We start from the raw sequence: 7,225 nt of genomic DNA on the forward strand, positions 1-7,225 counted from the left end.
AATTTAATTTAATTTAATTTAATTTAATTAATTTAATTTAATTTAATTTAATTTAATTTAATTTAATTTAACCCAAATCAAATTCAATTGAAATTTAATTTGAATTTCACTTGATTTTAATTGGAATTTAACTTGATTTCAATTGTAACTTTATTTGACTTTAGTTTATACTTGTGTATTTATTGTGACATTGGATTTTATTTTGAGCTGGAATTTATTCGAATTCGAGACAAATTTTATTTGTTTTCCCTTCGATTCGGCTCGGCCTAGTATAAGTTCGCGAAACGTTTTTCTTGTATTATCCTGATTTTAAGAATGATTTGAAAGTGATGTGAACTCAGTTGGAATGCATTTGATTTGTTCTTGTATGATTGGTTTCTGTTCGCTTCTATTTGCTTTTGGTTTTTGGCTTGTTTCTGAGCTGCTCTTTGTTTGGTTTGCCTCTGGCTTGCTTTTGGTCTATATTTGTTTTGATTTTGTATCTACTAACTTGGTTCAAACATGTTGCTAAAGGTAAGTATCACCTAAGGTAATCATCCGAAGATTTCTTAGCTAAGCTAAACTGCCACGACCAATTCACGGTAAGCAATATTTCTGAAATTTGTTACAATAATTCAATTAACTAATTCCTTGTTTTCATTTTTCCCTACACTATAGCCTATAATTACCTTAACCTATTGACCTTGGATTTAAACGAAGAAGGATGAAATTGCCAGTAAACTTAACTATTAATGAGGTAAGTGATTCATTTTCTTTATATCAAATACACATTTTGTCAAAAGAGTAAGGAAATCCTTACTGTTTTAAATCTTTCGCGTGATATACGCCTAACGGTTTTCCCTTTAGATCTTCAATTTCGTAAAGGCATTTTCCGACCGCTCTCACAATTCGGCATTTGAGATATTTTCGGTTCAATTTAGCATTAATATTCTTGCTGAAATCACTAAGCTGGTGATTTCTCCGATAAACCTCCTGACCAGGGAAAAACTTGATTTTCCTAGCGCGTATATTATACTTACGAGCTCGATCACGGTAACTCTTTTCTAGCCTTTTTCCAACTTCCTGTCTCACTAACTCCAACTTGGTAGACTTGGGTAAAGCAATAAACTCAGGGTCTTTCATGGAATCCAATTTCCTAGCCAGCCTATAAACGCTACCGTGAGTAACCATATGAGTACCAAACAAGGCAAAGTAGGGTGTCATGCCAATCGAGGAGTGTACAGACGATCGCAGTGCACATTCAATCGCGGACAAATTTTGATCCCAATCCCGTTGATCCTTATGTAGATAGGCCCGAATCGCTGCCAGTATAGACTGATTTACACGCTCCGACGCATTTGCTTGCGGAGAGTATAACCCAGTCTTCATGTGACGGACCCCATAGGCCTCTACGAACGCTCCAAAATCTTTTCCAGTAAATTGTTTTCCATTGTCTGACAAGATAGTTTCTGGGACACCAAATTTATGGAATACTTCGGCCTCAAGGAATTTTATCACATTCCTTGAAGTCGCCTTACTCATTGGTTTTAATAAAACATATCTTGTCACATGATCCAAAACTATAAAAATGGAACTATTTCCGGTCTTAGAGCGAACGTAGGGGCCTAAAAAGTCTATATAAACCTTCTGAAACGGTCGGTCTATTTCTACATGAGAATCCATGGGTTGCCGCATAACTTGATTATTGGGTTTCGTCTCTTTACAAATTCGGCACTTTTGGACGAAAAGTCTTACCTGAGTATTCATATTCGGCCAATAGTAATACTCTTTAAGCCTACCCAGAGTTTTATGAAAACCACCATGCGCCGCCGTAGTTGGGTTGTGGGCTTTCTCTATAGCAGACTCAGTGAGAGATTGTGGAACCCACAACTTCCAGACTGAATCTTCCAATGGAATATTTATTGTCACTGGTGTTGTCCGCTTATAGAGAAAGCCATCAACCACGCGTAAATCTGGCAAACTTGATTGATTCTCCATCACGGTTTTCACTTTGTCCAAATAGTCTTCCTCCTTAAACTCTGGAGCATCCAGGTCTACTAGGTTAAAGGATGCTAACTCCAGTTCGTCCAGATTGTATCTTGATAGGGTATCCGGTACCACGTTCTGACTACCCCGGCGGTGTTCTATCTCGAAATTGTGCCCCTGCAGCAAAAGACTCCACCTTGCCAAACGACCACTCAGTTCTTTATTCGCCATCAGCCACTTCAGTGATGAATGGTCAGTGATGACCGTAAAAGGCATCAACTCAATATAAGGGCGAAACTTTTTTATTGACATCACCACGGCCAGGCACTCCCTTTCGGTAACGGAATAGTTCTTTTGCGCTGGGGTCAACTTCTGAGAGACGTATGCGATAGGGTTTTCTCCTCCCGCATCGTCTCTTTGAAATAGAACACCACCAATTCCCACATCGGAAGCATCACACTGGATGAAAAATCTTTTTTCGAAATCGGGGTGCCTTAAAACTGGACTCTGGGTTAGCGCATCCTTTAACCGTTCAAACGCTGCTTTCGCCTCATCGCCGAACTCAAACCCACGTCCCTTTTTCAATGTATTAAAAATCGGTGCAGCAATTTCCGCATAATCTGCAATAAATCGCCTGTACCATCCTGTCATGCCCATGAAACGTCTAACTTGTTTGGCACTCTTTGGATACTCACAGCTGACTATCGCTGAGACTTTGCCTGGATCTGGTTTCAATGTTCCCCCACCAACTATATATCCCAGATAGCGCAACTCCTTGAAGCAAAATTTGGATTTGGCCACGTTGATAGTCAGTCCCGCCTCATTCAGAGCTTTTGCAACTTGTCGCAAAAGTTCCAAATGTGTTTTGAAATCAGGGGCAACAATGAGCAAATCATCAAGATAGACAAACACCCTTTCACGAAGATTTGCAGGAATGACTTTATCCATTAAACGACACATCCTTTGGGCTGCATTACACAACCCAAAAGGCATGACCGTAAAATGATATAAGGGTCTTCCTGGTACCGTAAACGCAGTCTTCTCGCGACTCTTCATTTCGAGCGGAATTTGCCAAAAGGCATCTTTCAAATCAACACTCGAAATGAAGTGTGTATCTCCAAGCCGGCTAAGAAGGCCTTCAATATTTGGGAGCGGATAGGCATCCTTGACAGTAAGGACATTGAGCTTCCTGGCATCTAGGCATAATCTGTTCTTTGTGCCTTTACGGACCAAAGTTACAGGATTATTCCAGGGACTTTCACTGGGCTCAATGACCTTCATGTCAAGCATTCTATCCAGCTCTGCATACATTAGACTTTGCACTGCTGGAGATACCGGATAATGACGTTGTTTTACCGGAACTGCATCTGCCGTGTCAATGATGTGTGTCTCTAATGAAGTTTTGCCCAGTCCCCCGACTTCAAACGACGGAAACTGGCCTATGACTTCCTCCAAATTTTTCCTCTCGTCGTTGCTTAACTGGTGTTGCGATGGATCCAATGAAACCTCACCAGACTCTTCCTCAAGCGATAGACATTCAACGCCGGCTAGTAAATTGTATTTTTTCATGAAGTCAACCCCGAGATATAGTGCCTTACTCAAGGTTGGGACTAGAAAGAAAGTTACTACGCTCTCAATCCTTCCTAATTTGACAGGCGCTCGAATGCGGCCAACAACACGATGAGGGGTATCATCTGCCGTGCCTACGGTAGCTGAGAAGTTGTAGATAGGGATTTGGGCTCGCTCAACTAGCTCCAAGCAACCTTTGCCTAGACAAGTCACCGTTGCGCCGCTATCTAACAACCCCTCAACTACCTCTTCACCAATTTTTATCTTCATATACAAACGTGTATCTTCACCCTCATACAATGTCGTTGCCGCAATCTCGCGCCGTAGCCTCTTCCTAGTGTTAAAACGTTCCCTAGCTCGCAGTATCCGTTTAGTTGGTTCATGACGTCTATATTGAATTTCCTCTACTTCTTTAATTGGACATAAACTACTTGAAAATTCCTCACTTACTTCATTAACTCCAATATTTTTACCTAATTCATTTTCTTCACCAAAAATCCTATTTCTAACAACTTCATATTCCCTCATTCTAACATGCCAAGGTCTTATTTCCCTAAAATTCATTTCTCTACTCTTACTCCTATACTTATCACTATCACTAATTCTATTTTGTAAAATCTTCATTTCAGGTCCCTTCTGCTCATCATGACCATCACCAACTACTTCTGCTGGGGATTCGATGCTGCCGGGCACGCTACCCCTCTCGACGTGCCCGTTTGCTGGTTTCCCCTACATCTGGGACATTTCGGCTTCACCACGTTTTCCATCCCACAACCATAACAAAAAAGGTTACGAGTGGTCGAAAGGCAGTCCATAAATCCGTGACCTTTTTCTTTGCAGTTCCAGCAGGTATAATTGGGTTGACGCGAAATTGCCTCCACTTCAAACTCTGTCTGCTCTTCAAAATCGATGGCATGAACTCGGTGTGCATAGTGTCGAGTAGCCTGAATTGCTTGCCGCTGATTTGCCAACAACTGTTCTGCCTTTCGACACTCTTCTCGGAAATGTTGAAGCCCATACATTCGGATCGGGAAAACTAACGAGGCCAAGGTAGGTTTCAAATTATTTTTCATCATCTCAATTAACATGTTTTCGTTCATAGGCTCTCGCTGTTGGTGATGTAGTTGCAACATCGCATTGTAGAAGTCTTCAAATGTTTCTTGTGGACCCTGTCGCCTGTCCATCATACGCCTTTGTACATCGAAGTCGCTCTCAAATTTTCGGAATTGTGACAGGAACGCCTGTTTGAGAGCTTCGAAACTATGCACTCGCCCCAGACGTCTCTGCATCCAGTACCAGTCCTCAGCTGGACCCTCTAATAGTTGTGGAAATCTAATTAATACCTCCTCATCATCACAGGCATGGTCGTTCTTGAGCTGTTCTAGGCGGAAAATAAAATCTTCAGCTGTGATTGACTTGGATGTACCATCGAACTTGAGTCTCCACTTTTCAATGTCCACTTTCCTATTATTGCGTGATGATGACGATGCTGGAACATATGGGGATTGTGCTGTATTTGGAAACGTCCGGGGCGGTGGAAATCGATTTTGTCCGCCTCCATTGTAGCCTTGATGGTATTGCTGTGCCGAATAGCCAACCGCTCCGAAATCTTCCGCTTGTGGTGGTGGGCAACCTACTGACTGATGTTGTATATTCTGAGTTGCCGATAGTCCCCTTGCATCTGACTGGAATCTCTCTTCGTTTAGTTGTGTGTTCCTTGTGGCTGGTGGAACTTCTTGTGCTCGTAAATTTTGAAGTGGTGGATTCTGTGGCAATGAATTTGTAGTTGTTTGGTTTTGCATCAATGTATTTGGGCCGTTCGTAATACCAGTTAAGCTTTGCTGCACAAGCTGTGGTACAAGCTGCCGTAACCTTTCATCCAATAGTCGGATTAACTCCACTTGCCCCAACCCAATGGCAGAATCAATTACCGCATGTAATTGGTTGTCGGCGTGCGTATCAACAGGCCTTTGAGCACCAGCCTCCAAATCTCTATTCTCTCGCATTTGTCTTTGAATGTTAATTGCAGTCTCACTGTTAAAGTTGGGAGTATTTGGAGTACTGTTAATTCCCGACATCATTGTTGCATTGACAGATTGTGCTGGGCTAGACGTGGTCGATGTACTTGTTGTTATGGCCCCACTCATAGCCTGGGTAAACACAAGTCCAGCATTTGTTGTCGTCGTGGTTAGTGTCGTAGTTGTAGTGGTGGATGGCATGGCTGAGCAGTTAGGAACTGATAGCGTCTGATCATAACTTGCTGCCCTAGTACTAACCATAGCTAATCAAAAAAAGGTAAATTACTATTTTACAAATTATATTCCTAAACTAATATTTTTTTTCTTTTAGGTACATGTACACTAAACTTCAACCCTCCACTAAACTTCAATCTAAATGTAAGCAAAATTAAAACTGACAACCTCAAAAAAATCAAAATTAAAAGTGATAACTATACGTTAAAATATTAAAAAAAATAAAAAAAATCAATGTAATAACCCAAAATTCAAAACAAACAAAAAAATAATATAAACAAAATAAATAACTACAAATTAATCCCTCAATTTATAAATGCTAAAAAGATTTACTGAAAAAATTAAAACACAACAAACAAAAAATTTTAAAACTTAGTAAAGATAAAAATTAATAATTTATGAAAATTCAAAGTGAAAACTGTGTTAACTCAAACTAAAAATCGATAAGAATGGCAGAATAAAAACTATATACTATAAGAATCTATTACCTAACAAAATAAATAAATGAAAAATTTAAAACAAAAAATCGAATTCAATAAAAATAGCCTAAAATCTAAAAAAATGATTAACCTAATAAAACAATGAACTGTATAATAATTATAAAAATTGAATTAAAAGAATTTAACTACCACTAGTAAACCAACCAAACTTCAAATTTCAAACACTCAATAATTCCATCAAAGCAAAACAAATATAAACCAATATAAACAATCGAAAACTCATAAAAATTTGAAAAAAACTTAACACCTAATAAAATAATTAAACAGATAATAATAATAAAATAAAGTAACAGGCAAAAAAAATAAGAAATTGTAATTTAAAATCTTAGAATTTAAAACTTTTAATTAAAAATTGAAAAAAAAAAACAAATGAGTAAAAACACTGAAAATATTATTTTAATGAAAATTAAAAAGTATAAGAGATTATTTGTAATTCAGATTTAATTAAAACTGTAAAACAAAATTAAAACAAATAATTCGTAAAAAAAAATTAAAATTCAATACCTAAAAAGTAATTAAATGAAATATCAAAAATAAACAATTTTAAAATGAAATGTAACAAAAATCTAAACTAAAAAAATAATAATAACAATTTATGAAAACCAGAAACAAAAAAAAAAAAAAAATATTGAATCAAAACCAAAATGAAATAGAAACAAATCAAAACTTAAGCAAATAAATTCCTAATAAGCTAATTAAATGAAGCTTTTGAAAGAAAAAAAAAAAAAATAAAAATGTAAAACTAAACGTCCAAACGTAATTTATAAAAAAAAAACACAAAACTTCAACTCAAAACTAAAACGAAATCAATCAATCAAAATTCACTTCCTAAAATAAAATAACTAAAAACCTAGTAATAAAAAAAAATAAATAGATAATAAAAATTAAATTTAAAAAAATTTAACCTAAAACCAGAATAATTACCAAATAAATAAAAAA

The sequence above is a fragment of the Haematobia irritans genome, chromosome 3 (assembly GCF_050003625.1).
Source record: "Haematobia irritans isolate KBUSLIRL chromosome 3, ASM5000362v1, whole genome shotgun sequence".
NCBI lineage: Eukaryota > Metazoa > Arthropoda > Insecta > Diptera > Muscidae > Haematobia > Haematobia irritans.